The sequence below is a fragment of the Rattus norvegicus genome, chromosome 5 (assembly GCF_021556685.1).
Source record: "Rattus norvegicus strain SHRSP/BbbUtx chromosome 5, alternate assembly SHRSP_T2T, whole genome shotgun sequence".
In the NCBI taxonomy this organism is placed as follows: Eukaryota; Metazoa; Chordata; class Mammalia; order Rodentia; family Muridae; genus Rattus; species Rattus norvegicus.
In genome coordinates this window covers 11,739,564-11,757,542 of record NC_141538.1, presented here as the reverse complement: position 1 = coordinate 11,757,542, position 17,979 = coordinate 11,739,564, and the positions used below count along the sequence as shown (strand labels likewise).

At 43.9% G+C, this 17,979-nt stretch overlaps 1 protein-coding gene and 1 pseudogene across 8 annotated transcripts in view; both read left to right on the top strand.

Annotated features, from left to right (window-relative positions):
- Positions 1-17,979, top strand: part of Sulf1 (sulfatase 1) — a 162,076-nt gene that overhangs the window by 32,932 nt on the left and 111,165 nt on the right. For 6 of the 8 annotated variants that reach the window (NM_134378.3, XM_087660221.1, XM_087660222.1 and 3 more), the window contains 1 exon segment: positions 6,036-6,130. The exons of the other annotated variants lie outside the window; for them this stretch is intronic. The gene's annotated coding sequence lies outside the window, so the exon portion shown is untranslated. 8 annotated transcript variants of the gene reach the window in all.
- LOC148005625 (V-type proton ATPase subunit E 1 pseudogene) lies at positions 3,679-4,451 on the top strand (annotated as a pseudogene).

The window sequence follows — 17,979 nt, the reverse complement described above, 5'->3', positions numbered from 1 at the left end:
AGCTGACAGGAGAGACAAGATGATAACAGTGCTATATTACATCTCGGGTTACATGTGCTGACAGCAACAAGTGAAAATAGGGGTTGGCAAGAGGGAATCTGTGCTGGTGCAAGGGATGTGGAGTATGCTAGAGTGTGGAGTAGAGAAAGGAAGACATTTTAGGCCAGGAACAGTCAGCATGAAACCTGGGAGAAGAAAAATGATGTGGTGGTTTGAATGAATGAGTGAATGAATGAATGAATGAATGAATGAATGAATGAATGAATGGCACCAATAGGAACATACTTGAATACTTGGTCTCCAGTTTATAAAACTGTTTTGGATGTATAGGCTTATTAGAGGAGGTCTAACATAGCCTTGGGGACAATGTTGAGGTCTCAGAAGCCTTATTTTCTAGTATCTCTCTCTGCCCCCTTCTTGTGGATCAGGATGTGAATTCTTAGCTGTTGCCATTACAATGCCTTTGCTCTGTTGTCATGGACTCCAACTCTCTGAAACCATAAGCCGAATGAAATGTTTTCTCTAATGACTTGTCTTGATCACGGTGTCCTATCATAGTGTATTAGTTAGGGTCTTATTGCTGTGAACAGACACCATGACCAATGCACGTTTTATAAAGGACACCATTTAATTGGGGCTGGCTTAGAGGTTCAGAGGTTCAGTCCATTATCATTAAGGCAGGAGCATGGCAGCATCCAGACAGGTATGGTCCAGGAGGAGCTGAGTTCTACATCTTCACCCAAAGGAAGCCAGGAACAGACTGAGCACCCTCAGGCAGCTAGTAGGAAGATCTCCAAGCCCACCCCCACAGTGACACACTTCCTCCAACAAGGCCATACCTTCTAATAGTGCCACTCCCTGGGCCAAGCATATGCAAACCATCACACATAGCAATAGAAAATTACTAAGACAACAACAAGCTGAGGAACTGGTGCCAAGGAGATCTTTAGTCATCTTGGTTCATGTTAACAGACAAAATTATCAAAACTAGGATACAGGTGTCTATTAACTCAGCGTTTAGGCACCTAAGAAGAGACAGCAGAAAAGAGCTCAAGGCCACCTATAGTTGGCATAGCAAGTGAACTACAGAACGATACCCTCCTGTGGGTCTCCATTTCCTTAGGGGCCATTGGCCACCAGCCTGTGGTTCTGTATTTCCACCTCACTCCTGGGACTTCAGAACACTGCTCAGGTTGATGAAACACAGAGGTAGTAGGCTACGTTCATTTCTCTCCACTGGGGTGCTGGGCTTGTGTGATGCCACCATGCTGCTCAGGGCAGACGAAATGCAGTGTAAGGTACAGTCATTACCTGGGTATCTATGCCTGGTGTTTGGTTCTGAAGATCAGTCTGAATCCTCAAGACTTATATAAAACAGCATGCATGGTATTAAAATGTAATGCATACATATGTTTCTGGACACTTAACATTACTTGTAGATTAATTGTAACAGAAATCTAATGTAGATGCTATGTAGATAACTGTTATCCTATCTAATTTAATGTATCTAATAATTATCTAGAATCAATGAAAATGGAGACAGTCGATATATGTTGCTTACACTGGAAATTTATTTTTCAAACATTCTGATTCTTGGCTGGTTAAATCTGAGGGTGCAGGCTCTACCAGCTCACTGCATATAAATATCATTGAAATAAAAAATACTAACTAAATATGAATAACTATAAGCCAGCATTCTAACCAATAATATCAGCTCCACTTTTTACAGGTGGTACTTACTAGTTTAATGACTATGGAATAAATTTGGTTTTTGTCAGGAACTCATTAGCAAACTTTAAAAAAATAATTTCATTATTTATTTTACTTTATGTGTTTGAATGTTTTGCCTGCATCCTTGTCTGTGCCACATGCGTGCTGGAGCCCAAAGAAATCAGAAGGGGGCATCAGAGGCCCTGAAATTGGAGTTACAGATGGTTGTGAGCTGCCATATGTGTGTGAGAAATTGAACCTGAGTCATCTGGATAGACAGTCAGTTCTCCAAGCCCCTAAGCCATCTCTCCATACCAAAAAAAAATATTTTTAATATATTTCTATTGTAGATGTAGTGCTGGGTGTGCCTATAGTCCCAGCTGTGAACTGGCAAACCAGGAAAAGGGTCTGTGGCATATACTTCCTGGCGAAGTTCTCACAGCCTGGGTACTGTGACAGTCACAGCCTGGGTACTGTGACAGTCACAGCCTGGGTACTGTGACAGTCAGGTTATCCTATCACCTTTCTCAGTTCTGCAAGTAAACAGGTCTCACTACAGGGTGGGGGCAGGCATTTGACTCTGCATGTGTGTGGCACAGGCGTAGGTCCAGGTTGTCTTATTTTTTTTTTATTTTCAGCTGCCTGTAATAAATTACTAAGTTGACACTTTAGGCATTAAAAAAAATCAAGGCCTATATCGATGATAATGCTTTTAAAAACACTTGCACATATTTTTGCTCAATCAAGAGCGAAGGTATGCAGAAGTCAGGTTTATAGAGTAAAGAAAGTTGAATCTCCCTGGGTTTTTTTTTATTTTTTTTTTTATTAACTTGAGTATTTTTTTATTAACTTGAGTATTTCTTATATACATTTTGAGTGTTATTCCCTTTCCCGGTTTCCGGGCAAACATCCCCTTCCACCCTCCCCTTTCTTATCGGTGTTCCCCTCCCCATCCTCCCCCAATGGCCGCCCTCCCCCCAACAATCTAGTTCACTGTGGGTTCAGTCTTAGCAGGACCCAGGGCTTCCCCTTCCACTGGTGTTCTTACTAGGATACACTGCTACCTATGAGGTCAGAGTCCAGGGTCAGTCCATGTATAGTCTTTAGGTAGTGGCTTAGTCCCTGGAAGCTCTGGTTGCTTGGCATTGTTGTTCATAAGGGGTCTCGAGCCCCTTCAAGCTCTTCCAGTTCTTTGTCTGATTCCTTCAACAGGGGTCCTATTCTCAGTTCAGTGGTTTGCTGCTGGCATTCGCCTCTGTGTTTGCTGTATTCTGGCTGTGCCTCTCAGGAGCGATCTACATCCAGCTCCTGTCAGCCTGTACTTCTTTGCTTCATCCATCTTGTCTAATTGGATGGCTGTATATGTATGGGCCACATGTGGGGCAGGCTCTGAATGGGTGTTCCTTCTGTGTCTGTTTTAATCTTTGCCTTTCTATTCCCTGCCAAGGGTATTCTTGTTCCCCTTTTAAAGAAGGAGTGAAGCATTCACATTTTGATCATCCGTCTTGAGTTTCATTTGTTCTAGGCATCTAGGGTAATTCAAGCATTTGGGATAATAGCCACTTATCAGTGAGTGCATACCATGTGTGTTTTTCTGTGATTGGGTTACCTCACTCAGGATGATATTTTCCAGTTCCATCCATTCGCCTACGAATTTCATAAAGCCATTATTTTTGATAGCTGAGTAATATTCCATTGTGTAGATGTACCACATTTTCTGTATCCATTCCTCTTTTGAAGGGCATCTGGGTTCTTTCCAGCTTCTGGCTATTATAAATAAGGCTGCAATGAACATAGTGGAGCACGTGTCTTTGTTATATGTTGGGGCATCTTGTGGGTACATGCCCAAGGGAGGTATAGCTGGATCCTCAGGCAGTTCAATGTCCAATTTTCTGAGGAACCTCCAGACTGATTTCCAGAATTCTCCCTGGGTTTTTGTGTTGAGTTTGCTCCTCTGCCACTTAGAGCCCAGATTCGAGGCTTTTCCCTGGCTGAGCTTTGCCTTTGACCATGGCACTCAGTGATGGAGATGTGCAGAAACAGATTAAGCACTCAGTGGCTCTCATCGAACAAGAAGCCAATGAGAAAGCTGAAGAAATAAATGCAAAGGCAGAAGAAGAGTTCAACATTGAGAAAGGTTGTCCTGTGCAAACCCAGAGATGGAAAATTCTGGAATACTATGAGAAGAAGGAAAACCAGATTGAGCAGCTGAAGAAAATTCAAATGCCCAACTTGATGTATCAAGCAAGGTTCAAAGTTCTCAGCAAGAGATGACCTCATCACTGATCTGCTAAATGAGGCAAAACAGAGACTTAGCAAAGTGGTAAAAGATATGACCAGGTACCAAGTGTTGCTGGTAGACTGGTCCTCCAGGGCTTGGAGCAGCTGTTGGAGCCTCAAATGATTGTGTGCTGCATAAGACAAGATTTCCCTTTGATGAAGGCTGCAGTGTGAAACGCAATTCCTAGGTATAAAATTGCCACCAAAAAAGATGCTGACGTCCAAATTCACTAACAGGCCTATCTGTCTGAGGAGATAGATGGTGGAGTTGAAATCTATCATGGGGATCGAAAGATAAAGGTTTCCAACACTCTGGAAACCTAATAGCCCATCAGACAATGCCAGAAGTCCACAGAGCCTTGTTTGGTGCAAACGGCTGTACTCCTGGAGAAGCAGGAGTGTGACTTCCTCTTTCTGTTCTAACACTGGTAACCAATGGATACCTCTACCTCTAATGCTCTTGGTTCAGTGTCAACAGAATGGTCTCTTGGTGTGGGCGAGAACTCAGAGACAGCTCGTCTGACATCACAGCTGTGCACTGGTTTGGAGCAGGATGAATGGAATCAGATGTGGTGTGCAACCCTCACCAGGGACCCATCCTCTCCCTGTTCCTGCTCTAGTCTAGAGCGAGTTGTGCATGCTGTCCCCTGCTCTTTGGGACAAAGAGCAAATGTGGGGTGCAAATTCCTCCAGGAACACTAGCGTCACTGTGTCTATTTAGTCTTCCTTGTCTGCAAATGTAATTTAAAATCTATACCACGAATATTCTTTATTTATTAAAACAAAAGGTTTATGTGAGGGAAAAGGTATATGTAAATAAAGTGCAAAAAAATCCACTTTGCAATAAGAATTCATTGTTCAAATTACCCAAGTAATAATAGCTTGTGGGAGAAACTCTTCATGGCCTTTTAAAGGGCGTCCTCATGTAACCTTCACATTGGACCTAGGGAGTTCCCACACTTTTAAACCCTTGATCTTCAAAAGGATATGCTGAGGTGGAGGCTAAATAACTCACTCCAGGTCACATAGCCAGTAAGTGCTGTCATCTGGAATCCCACCATCCTCCCACAGAAGTATGGCCAGATCAGTGTCAGAAGACACGTAGGTTATCCCGATGCTATACTATGCTAGCCTGACTACAGCCATCATCCTGCGTCATAGCAGAGAGTGGATGCTCAATGCTCTGAGGGTGGAGCCTGGAACTGCCCATACTTAACCTGAACCCACAAAGCCAGTCCAGAGCAAGAGTCTATGGAGGTAAATAATCTACACCCATGGCCTCTGAGCGTCCCTTTGTTTAGATCAACATACAATTGCACTGAGCTGTGGGAAGGTAAGAAAGCTTCAAGTGCTACATAAAAATCTCTCTTAAACACTTGTTTTCATGAGAAAGAGGAAGACTTTAAAAGCACAGGATGTATTGAATTGTTAAATTGCGTGACATTTTCCTATTCTATCCTATTATTTCCTCATCTTAAACATTGTTCATACGGACCATGTACATGTTAAAGTGTGATGAGATGTGTTTCATGGAAGGCATGGAGATTTCTTCTTGGGTGAAGTGTCTGCATTTATTGTAGACACATTTCCACCGGTTGCAAGTACACAATGGAAACAAGCTGAACCTCTTGTAAAGGCTCGATTTGCTGCTCACCAAATAACAGCTTTGGAAAGATTCTATGATTCAGCGCATTTTCCTTTAAAATAAATCCCACAACCTGAAATTAGACGTCCCTCAACTTTTAAGTGTGAGACACACTGTAAGTCTTTAAAAAAGAAACTCTCCTTTATTAGATGCATGAAACCCAAGCAAAGAACATCATGAAATGGTACAAATGGAAGCCGTTCCCTTAAAGAGAAGGCAAGGTGGAAGCTTCTAGAACAGGGCTGAATTACCCGGTATGTTTCAGAGAATTAATGTGTGGTTGTCAGAAGATTATACCTAATGATACTCTCCTTTGGAGACTGTGAAAGGGTGATATCTGAGAGATGAGAGAAATTGCTGGCAAAGACACAACTGACAGAACCTTTGTTCTCCATCACAGGTGCTGAGGGCCAGCCGCCAGCTGCTGGAGAAGGTGAATTTGGCAAATGACGTGAAGATTCGTCAAGGCAGAATCATTGCAGGGAAGCGTCAAAGGTATTCACCAAAGCTTTGTCTTAACGCACTGAACGAGGGACCACTGCGGTACTGTGTGCCACTTTGGCTAGTGGATGGGGAAGCTTAAGAGCTGATGAGAACCAAAGTCCATCATCCAACCCATTCCTATGCCCTTCCCCATCTTGGTGAAGAGAGTCAAGACAGGCCTCAAAGGTGGCAGTCATGTCTTGATATCGGCCCTCAGCAATGCCACAAACAGTACATGATAAATAGGACTCCAAAGAGACACATGACTTAACGTCATATGGTATTCAAAAACTAGGTGGATTTCTGCCTCGCAAGAGTCAGGAAATGAACCAAAGGCCAGCCAGCCACCTCAGCCAGCCACCTCAGCCAGCCACCTCAGCCAGCCACCTCAGCCAGCCACCTCAGCCATCCCAGTACGCTGCCATGTCAGGAGTACACAGATGTCACTCGTCCTGTCCATGGCTCATCTTCACACTTTCTTATTTAGAGGGATAAGATTAGCACCTAGAATGGTGTGGGTGCAGAAAGAACTGAGGAGGCCAGCCAGAGCATTGGTCCCAAAAACACACTGAGGAGTTGGATTTCCAGGAGTCTACACCCCAACGAATTGTTCCTCAGATGTCCAATTCAAGACTGGCCCTTGCTTACGCGGTATAAACTGCTGAGTTCTGTTGGTCTCGGATTTCTCTTTAGCTCCCTTCATCCATTCTTTGGTTTTCCTTCAAAGACTTGCATTAGCCAGGTTGTCTTGGAAACAGTCCTCTAATCACTAGAAAGTTCATGACTCTCACACAGGAAGAGAAAACAAAACAAAATCTTCCATTCTGTCTGGATTTCAAGTCTGTCTTCTGAGGGACATTTTTTATTTCTTTTCCCTATACATGACGAGTGAAGAGGGAACGCTGGAAAGGTTCTTGGCACCCAGGGTGACTTGAGTGTCTCAGTATTCAATCTCAGACACTTCCCACCAGTTTCTCTGTCTGGGACATCACTATGACAGTCAGGCTACTCCGCCTGTCAACTGCAAGTGGAGTCATAGAAAGTAGAGTTGTTGGAAAGGAGCCTTCCGTGTGTCAAAGTTGGGAACAGCTGGGAAAGGTGGCTCACGCCTGCAATCCCCGGATCCAGAAGATGAGGAAACATTGTATCCATAGCACAGGCAGGGCTACCCGGCAACGCCTGGTCTCAAGAAAAGCAGATGCCCCTGCGTGGGGGGAGGAGGGGGATCGAACAGAAAAACACATGCTTCCTCCTAAGGCATGTGCTTAGGAGAAAGTTCTCTCCTTCATCTCTTTGTGAACCTCGAAGCCAATGTGTCTGCATTTCTCTGAGACCAAGGTTGGATCGGGTATGATGGCACTGCAAATTAACTACAGAGGAGATGGAAACCTCAGCCTTAAGCATTGCTCTCCAGAGGGACTGCTGAAGCCCGCTCTCCAAAGCATCTTAGGTTGGCCCGTATTGCAAAATGGCCACACTTTTGGAATTCTATTGCTTTTTATCTGAGCAGTGACTTCTCATTTCACAGTTTCCTCTCTGATGAGAAATTCTCCCCTTTATGTCTCATACCCTTTTTGGTTTTCAGCAAATTCTTTTTATGAGGAAGTCGATTGTTTTCTTCCCTGCTAGAGCAGAGTTGTTTGCTCAACTTTAATGTGCAGGACATACATTTCTCAGCCACCTGCCGGCTCCCTGTAGAGCTGGTTCCAATCTCCTTTTTCTATCTTTGGGCAGAAAAATTCAAACATCGGACTGGCTCTCCCTCCTGAGCCATATCTGCATTCACATACCCGATCCTCCTGGGCATGGAGTTTTGTAGAAAGAAATAGGTCCTGTTAGAGTAGATCTGGAAAACTGGGAATGTTTTACTGACAAATGTGGCCTGTGCCATTTTCTTTGCTTCTCTATTCATCCCATCCTTGGATAATGTCCCTTTGCTTACTGTCGCTGAGCGTTAAGAGCTACTTGTTCAGAATAGGGAGGTGCCTCAGCCTGCAGAAGTGTTTGCCTCTGAAGCCCGATGCATGAGTTTGGTCCCAAAAACCGTGAAAAGGTGAAAGAGGCCATTCTACAAAGTTGTCCTCACACCTGAAGCATATTCTTGCTCTTCCTACTAATAAGGTTAAATACATGTGTACATACAAACACACACATATGCACACACATGTGAGTGCTTATGCATATGTGTGGGTGTGGGTGTGTGTGAGTGGGCCCCTTCATGCATAGCTAGAACACACTCCTAGGGTGAACCAGGCCTCTGTTCATTCTCCAGCATCACAAAGTAAATCTGCTTCTCTAGTTTAGGAGTTCTCGTTACCGCCAAAATACATAACTCAACCAACAGAACCAGGAACTGCTGTAGGCAACTTCAGGTACCTCGCAACTTGCTGTATTAGTTACTTGGCTAGCCATGGTGGTGGCATTCTTGACAGCAACAACCTATGGGAGGGCAGGGACTCGACTCACAGTTTCTGGGCTGCAACGACCAGGTATAGTGGCAGCAGGGGCTTGGTCTGTGGCAGCGAGAACTCAGAGAATAACTCATTCACGTGGTGGCAGTTCAGGAAGAATGTTTGGGTGACAGTAGAAGCAAATACCATCATCAAGGGTCTGTCCCTAGTGGCTGTATCAACTGTTAGGATGTACGTTCTAAGTGTTTACAAGCCAGACAGCGTCAGCAATTTGGACCAAGTGTTCAAACCCAGGGGCCCGGGAAGGACTTTTCACACTTAAAACTCTTCGTCCGGGTTGCTAGAAGACTTAAAAAAACAATTTTCATTTTTATTTTATGGATGTGGGTATTTTGTATTGAATACAGGCCCTCTGCAAGAGCAGCAACTGCTCTTAAATGTGGAGTCATCCTGAAAAAAACATTTAAATTTGTTTTTCAAATTGTTTAGTAGTAGCTGTGTGTGTTTGCGTGCTTGCATGTGTGTGTGTGTGTGTGTGTGTGTGTGTGTGAGTGTGTGTGTAAGAGAGAGAGAGAAATAGCCAGAGACAGAAAGAAACAGAGGGTTTTTGTGGTACTACATAGATGTATCTTTCTAGCCCCTAGAAAGCTGGCTCTTGCTCTAAGGACAGATACATTGTGATGTGAAGTCACCAAAAGAACACTGAGAACTGTCTCAGGACACTTGGGAACTTCAGGATTAACATAGAAAGTACTGTTCCCACGTGGGAACAGATAGGTAACTTTCGTTGAGCACAGTTTCCTGATTGTCAGAATAGAAACAATAGAATATTGTCCCTTCTGGGCTCTGCCAAAGCACTGTTGGACAAGGTTGGGTGTACCTAGGCCGGTTAGCTTTTGAAAATGGCTATGTTGTCTGTAAGGAAATGAAGGCCTGTGTAACCCTGTTGGTGGCTGCTTGCTTTTGTTTTGAGCCAGGGTCTCTCATAATGCAGGTATTGAATGCACTATATAGCCTTGCATTTCTGACCTTGTACTTACCCCTCCCAAGTATTGAGATTTTAAGGCCATTGAGCCCAGTTTTAAAGATTTGAGGATTGAACCCAGGGCTTTGTGCATGTTGGAAAGCGCTATATCCACAGTCTTGAAGATACCTAACTGGAATTGAAATGTAAAAATATATTTTGTTCTATTTACTTTGTGAGTGTGTGGGGTGTGTGTGTGTGTGTGTGTGTGTGTGTGTGTGTGTGTGGTGTGTGTGCATATACATGTGGGAGTCAGTTCTTTCCTTTTACCATGTGGGGCTTGGGGCTTGGAGAGCAAAATCCTGGCTGTGAGGCTTGGCAGCAAGGGCCTTAATCCCGTTGAACCACTTTGTCACCAAGGTAGAAATTTTTTTCCAAATTATTTAATATTTCTGTGTGTATGTATGTTTGTGTGTGTATATGTTGGTGAGAGAGAGAGAAAGAGAAAAAGAGAGACTGACAGACATACAGAGACAAGACAAAGACAAGAAACAGAGAGAGAGAGAGACAGAGCCAGAGGCAGAGAGAGACAGAGGGTATTTACAGATACCACATGGTGCATGGAGGCCAGAGGGTGTTCTTAGCTCCCTTGGAATTTGGGTCACAGAGAGGTCTTAGTTAGGGTTTCCATTGCTGTGAAGAGTCACCGTAACCAGGGCAACTCTGACAACATTTAATTTGGACTGGCTGATAGGTTCAGTCCATTAACGACATGGCGGGAAACATGGCATCATCCAGGCAGACACTGTCAGAGCAGAAGCTGAGAGTTCTGCATCTTGATCTTAAGGCCACTAGAAGAAGATTGAATTCCAGGCAGTTAAGAGGAAGCCGTCCCTACAGTGACACGCTTCCTCCAAAAAGGCCACACCTATTCCAAAAGAGGCCACACCTCCTAAACCACCACTGACAGTTTTGAGCCATCGTGTGGATGCTGAGAACCAAACCTATGTCTGTGGAAGGAGCAGTACCCACTTAACCTCGGAGTCATTTCCTGTCTTCCAGCCAGGATGCAAATTTTATCCTCATAAACATGCCTCTGTGCTTTGACACTTTAGTCTATTTGATATTTAAAGTCAAATATAATGTTAATTTATATTCGAGTGAGTTTAAAATTGTTCATCAACTGCACTACTAAAACCACATCTTTTCTAGAAGGCTGTATTTAAGGCAGACCCTCAACACTGTTAAGATCTTTGTATCCAGTGAGCATTTAATGCTTTTCCCAAATTCATGGCGATACACACTGTGGGCTCTTGTCTTATGAGGACTCTTTCTCTGAGCAACTGAGTGCTACTATTAAAGTGTGTATTAATTGTTGGCATAATAGCTGACTACTGTGAAAAGCTTTAAAAGAAAACAAATATTGCACAAACCTCGAATGCATCAGCCTTTTCTGTGTGTGTGCACATTTAGTAAATAATAGAAAATTGGCGCTGTGTGGCTGCTTTTTAGTTTGATGTTTTTGTTTTTAGTTGTTACCATGCTGGGGATTGAATTCTGCCCAGGCACTCTACCTTCCTCCATGCAGCAATTCTGCATGGTCGTGTTCAGTATCTCCTAGAACTGCACACGTGAAAGACGGAGGATTTTATTCTAATTGGCCTTCTCTTGCTAACAAACACCTTAGAATTCTCTTCTTAGTACTTCCTGACTTGTGCATAATGCTCTCTTACATGGGCTAGGATACGTGAGTGGCTTTTGCTTTTTCCCTACAAGAAACAACATGGCAGACGCACAGTAGGTAGGAAGTCTGTGTGACTGTATTCCAATGCTGTTTTTTATTTAAACACATTTTATTCATTGTCCTTTCACCCTTTTGAGGCTAAAAGACTTTGTCATGTGTCTCCAATAAAAGCCTATGCAGTGAACAAGGGCCAGTAAGGGAAAGTCACACATCCTTGTACATAGTTAAACAGGTCCCTTTAGATAGCACATCATCAAGTCTAGTGAGTTTGAGAGGTTTACTCGGTTTTGTTTGTGGTGCTGAGGATGCAACTTGAAGGCAGATCTCTCTACTCTGGACTCCACTTCCAGTCTGGTGAGTTTGCATTCAAAGAATATAGCAGATACCAATGGGATGAGAGACACAGGTTCGTCAGCTTGTACCATCTCTTGATGGCACAACCTCTATTCTCATTCAGTCCTGGCCTGTCCCAGCACTAAAGAAGGCAACAGCTCGGCAGCTCTGGCTGCCAATAGAACAGTGTTGTGTTGTACAGGAGGAAAAAGCCAACTCCAGGGACCTCGATGATTAAGGAAAGCCTCTCTCTCTGCCCTCGACATAATGATACGATCAGATGGAAGTTAGCAGGAAGCAAGCTATTTCCCTGTTGAGAGAATGTAGTCCAATTATGTTGAGGGTTGGGACTGTGAGACTTTCACAAGTGACCATCAAGGAAAAAAGAATGGGATGATGTCATTCTTCAGCCAGGACAATCACTGAAACGAAATCAGGTCACACAACAATGGTCTTATTCTGTGCTTGGAGCCAAAAGTTGAACAGATTCCTGTGCTGTGGTATTTCTCAGAAAGGATCTCAGAGCTGCTATTCACGTGATCCTGTCACCCCCTCAACCCTGGAGGCATGCAAAAAAGCAGAATCTTTTCATCCAGTGCAGAGACAACCTACACTGATCACTTGTTTAAGTCCACTGTGTCCCAATTCAATATAAAAGTGTCTTGATTCTTTCTTACAACGCATATTCTATTTAAAAACAAACAAACAATATAGTAGTACAGCTTGGTACCTGATCTGATGTGTTCAATCAGTATTCCAAGTCAAGAAGGAATTTATTCCTCTGTGTACCTTTCAGGGAGTTACTTTCTCAAAGGGAGCCCTGCCCTATGCCCTGAACAATTTGATTTGTGTTGGCTGATCCTGTGTTTCTAGTTCCAGCGACAAGTATGCTGAATGCTGAATGTCTTCTCTCTGAATCCTATATTTCTTCTCTTAGGAATGGTCCAATTTGACCTCTTTTATCTGCTTAAATTTCACAAGAGTGCGTGAGGATTACAAGAGAAGGGTACACTTTCGAAGAAGCTGTCCTCAGAATAATCAGGCAGAAAGGTCAAATCTGCTGTCACTGCTTTAATAGAGCTTCAAAGAGATTTGCCATTGGCCAAGCCTTTTTCTCCAGGGTTTTACTAAGAAACTGAAAGACCATTTCAGGCTCTTTACGGAAACATCTGTAGCTTGCAGACTTGTAGGAAATGCTCATTTTCGGTAAATCAGTTGTCTTCAAGGACGGGCATGCATCCAGAGTCCATGTATTTCTCTTAGACTATGTGACAATGAGAGCAAAGGTATTGTCTTGGGAATTCTCGTGAATCTCGTTATTCTTGAATCACTAGGAAGTCTGGTCTTCTGTCTAAGGTATGCCACACGTGGGTCTGAAAGCCCTTTTGGCTACTGCTACCAAAATACAAAGGAGAGCATTTAGATAGAATCCTGCAGGGGTGGCGTCTAAAGGAAACCACGACGTCTACCACCCTTATTTAGAAATGAAAGGTAGATTCCATAAAGGGCGTTTGAGAAAGGATAATTAATTTTTAAAAGATTAATTTTATTCTTATTTGTGTGTATTGTGTTCAAATGCCCAGAAAGGCCACAAAGGGAACAGATTTCCTAGAGCTGGAGTCACAGGTGGCTGTGAGCCCTCTGATGCTGGTGCTGGGAACTAAACTCAAGTCTTCCGCAAGAGCATCTAATACTTTAATTGCTAAGCTTTCGTTCCAGGCCCAGGGTAATTATTTCATACTTAAAAGGAAAGAAGTATTTCTGCACAAAATGCCAGCACCATCATAAGCTCCCAGGTTTTCATTTTCCTTCCTATTTGTTTGTAAGGGATACCTAAGTCCTTTGTCTAGTGTCAGTGGACACCAGCATTTAAAATCCAGTCGACTTTTAAAAGCAAATCCATTCACAAACCAGGTGACTCAGTCCTGGCATATTACAATGAGATCCAAAACAAAATTAATTTCCAGAGCTATTAGCTTTTGCATGTTTTACCAATAAGGGAGTTAAGTGAGTTGATGGGTTTTTGTATACTACAGAGAGAGGGGGAGAAGCAAAAGTCCAAATGCCCCAGGCATTTAATTAATTAGATCTGTCCACATCCTACAATTCATAGCAACCTAGTCCAGCCAGGGGTGCATATGTGATGGCACTTAACACTTGGAATGACTGTCATTCCAAATAGCCAGTGCTGTGTGCTATAGGTTCCAGGGGCTTTGTCTCCTGATAAGAACTTGGGGCTGAGAACCAAGAGCTAAATGCTGGCTCTGGTGTTAGGCACTCAGCCTGTAACTTTCTAGGGAATTAGAATGTACTTGTCTCATTTTTCCCTCACTGGGATGTTGTAAATCAAGAATGCAAAAGCACTTTGTGGGGGGCGGCCAGCTAGGAAGATACTCAAATATAACCTCTTCCTATTGTTGTAATACGGAAAGACCAAGGCATTGTGTGGGATCATTGTTTCCCATCAGACCGTACTATTCCCAGCACCTTCTTCTCCCTCATTATTCTTTTAGCTTGATGTGTATCTGCCAGTAAACGAATCCCAGTGTGTGTTTTTGATGGTTGGCGCGTAGTCAAAACGGTTTTGCAAAGAGGAGAAGCTGTAGAATCCCCAGGGTTTCAACTCCACGTACAGTGCTAGAAAACCGTGCGTCGATCTAAAACACAGTGAAGACCGTTTATGAGCTAAAGCACTGGAAGCGAAGAGAATTAGTGAGAACATATTGTGGTCATAGTTGACGTTCAGCTCTGGGCTGGCTCTAAAACCCAGACAATTAGAAAGAAGACCATGGCCAGACCAGCTCCCAGGGGAGGGGTATTGCTGCTTTTAATGTTGATTGGCTCCTGCCATGCCAAAATAGATGAGAGAGTATCTTTATTGAGATCCTTCAGGCAGAAGGCAGGGACACACTGCAACTCAAAAATGGCATCCACTGCTTGCTGTCTGTGTGTGTCATGGATTGCTTTGTCTCCAGGGAGATGTTCAGTCTTCCTGTCAGCCTTTTCCCACCCTCAAGCCTTAATTTATAGAACTTATCTCAAGTATGGAGTCTCAGCTTAGCAGTGCTGAAATACCCCTTCTGGGTGAAAAGACAGGAATGTGGTTTACATTTCTCTTTTGGGAAGTCCATCTGGTTCAAAGAATTTTCTCCCCAGGTGTGGAAATAGTAAGGCAGAGATCATTTGGCATGACTTGTGAATACATGCATGAGTGTCCATTCTCTCTGTGACTAACCCCTCGAGGTGACAGACAATAGTTCTGACTATCAAAACATAGGGCTTTTGTTGAGCAGCAGCTGAAAGCAGGCGGGCCATTGCAGTCGGCCTGCTGGTAACTAACTACACTGGCATGTTGGCTTTTGTGGATGTCTGGAAATGCTGCCCACTGAGGTGATCTTTGAAGGACCTTTCCTACATTGGGAGACTTTGGGAAGAATGGAGGGGTTACCAGCAGCAGAGGTGTCTGCCTTGAAATGCAATTCCTTCCCATTGTCGCTTATTTATTTGGTCTGTGAGCAAGATGAACAGAGATTGGGAATACAGATGTCTGCCTGTGTTCGGATACCGTGCTGTTTTCTAATTGTGACTTCATTTCTGTGTTATGGGTCAGTTGGGAATGTCTTCCCAAAATGTATTTGCTGAAAGTCTGTTACATCCTCAGTGTAGTGCTCAGAGGTGGGAATCACGAGAAATCTATTAAGACTAGCCTATTAGTGGAATAGTAATCTGAATGATAACATTGAGAAACTAGGTCACTAGGGGTAAGCCCTTGAAGGAACTAGGTCACTAGGAACTAGGTCACTAGGGGTATGTCCTTGAAGGGCAGACATCATCCCTGGCCCTTCCCTTTCTCTCTCCTCATCTCCCCACTCAATCTCTTCTCTTGCCCTGCTCCCTGGTGGCCTTCACTGAGAGGTTTCCTCCATCACTGTGTTCCTGCCTTGTCAGGGCCTAAAAGAGAGAGAGAGACAGAGAGAGAGGTAGAGAGGCAGAAGCAGGCTGATCTCTGAATTTGAGGCCAGCCTGGTCTACAGAGTGAGTTTCAGGACAGCCAGGGCTACACAGAGAAACCCTGTCTGGAAAAACAAAACAAAACCAAACAAACACAAAGAGCCTCTACTTCTGCTCTGTTTTATCCCTGTCAACTTCTGTTTCTTCCTTCCTTACAATGGTCAGCTCAGTCATCTTGATTCTGGTAGGAGAGAAGGCTTCAAGGTTGTTTAATAATGTAGGAGTGTGCATAGGGCAAATACACACACACACACACACACACACACACACACTCCATGTTCGACATGCAGTAATTATCCAAAATCTTTGTGTGTAAATATTTCAGGTTTTAGGTTCTTTTGTTGTCTTTTAGATTTTTGAATAGTTACTTACGTTTATCATGAAATCTTAGAGATGAGACTCAAGCTGAGTTTACATCTCATGCGACCCTTGAACATGGCCTGATGGCGCTTTTATGCAGTCTCTTCAATGACTCTGTCCAGGAGACGATGGGTTGAGTTTCTGCTTGTCATGCAGTGTGGGCACTGAAAGTGGACGATTCTGAACTTTAAGTCTATCAAAGGCCTATGGCATGTCAGTTTTGCTTACGGCATTCACTACACTGCCCTCGTCATGTTGGTGGTTACTTGAGCCTTTGAAGTCCTTTCCCAGTCATTCTTCCTTCCAATATGTAGCCATTTCTACTACTTTCTCGCCGACTGCCACTATGTGTGTCACCGTCGCTAGTGTCAAAATCACCTCCCACCCCCAGTTACTGAGACAGAATCCACACTTTCAGCCTTCAGTAGTGAAGACTGGCTTCACCATTGTGGTTTTCCTCTTAGTATTTCTCTTTGGTTGTCTTTGGTTTTCTTTTCGTTTTTCTGCTAGTTGCCATCACTTTCTTATGGTCTAATTTTTCTTAAAATTTGTTGTTTGACACAGGGCCTCACTATGTATTCCTGGCTGGTCTGGAACTCACTCTGTAGATCTGGCTGACTTGTCTGTACCTCCCTAGTGTCAAGATTAAAGGCCATGACCAACCTTCTTGAAATTTCTTTTTCTTTTCTTTTTTTAAATTGGATATTTTATTTATTTACATTTCAAATGTTATCCCCTTTCCCAGTTTCTCGTCCACAAACCCCCTATCCCATTCCCTTATCCCTTCTGTGAGGGTGCTCCCCCTCCCACCTGCTCACTCCCCCCTCACTGCCCTGGTGTTCCCCTACTCTGGGGAAATCAAGCCTTTACAGGACCAAGGGCTTCTCCTCCTATTGATGCCAGACAAGGCCATCCTCTGCTACATATGTGGCTGGAGCCATGGGTCCCTCTATGTGTACTCTTTGAATGGTGGTTTAGTCCCTGGGAGCTCCTGGTGGGGGGTCGGTTGATATTGTTGTTCTTCTTATGGGGTTGCAAACCCCTTCAGCTCCTTCAGTCCTTTCCCTAACTCCTCCACTGGGGTCCCATGCTCAGTCCAATGGATGGCTGTGAGCATCTACTTCTGTATTTGTCAGATTCTGGCAGATCCTTTCAGAAAGACATCCATATCAGGTTCCTGTCAGCAAGCACTTCTTGGCATCAGCAATAGTGACTGGGTTTGGTGGCTGCATATGGGGTGGCTAAGGCTGGAAACATGACTCAGCAGTGAAGAGCACTGGATACTCTTCCAGAGGTCCTGAGTTCAATTCCCAGCAACCACATGGTGGCTCACAACCATCTGTAATGGGATCCGGCATGCAGGTATACGTGCAGATAGAGTACTCATATACATATAATAAATAATTTTTTAAAAGTTCTGAACAGATACCCAATTTGTATAACATGGAAAAGCCTTCCTAGGCTAATTCTATCTTTCCTATTCATTCCACTCGCACTACATCTTTTCAGCCAGCAAGCATCCTGCCCCTGAGTTAAGTTCTAAGTCTTGTTTCTTTCTTTTCTTTTTTCTTTCTTTTCCTCGAGTGCTGGAAATGAAAGCCAGGCCCTCACAATTTGTAATACTTCATCCGAGCTACATACTCAGCTTTTCCAACCCTTTCAAATTTCGGTTTAAAGCAATGCTCACTGCACACATTAGGCTGGCCATGCGATTTGGAATCTCCAGCTCCCCAAACCTGAGTGGCCGGGGTTAAAGGCCGGTACAGCATGTTTCATGTTCACATCTCTGCTGACTTCCCCAACTGACATTCAGCCAGAGCCATCATCTTCTGTTTGTCCCCACTGGGCACTGAGGTCCTTACAGGTCCTGATGGGCTCTCACTGAGCTCTGTTTTGCCAATGGGAAGTGAGGCTTCAGCATGTGTCACACACTGTAGGAAAGATCGGATGCAGGACCGAGAAACTGTTATTTTAGCCGTCTGCCATGGTTAAGGTCTGAGCACGGAGAGGAGACTGATGTAAATGCCTCTGATTTTTG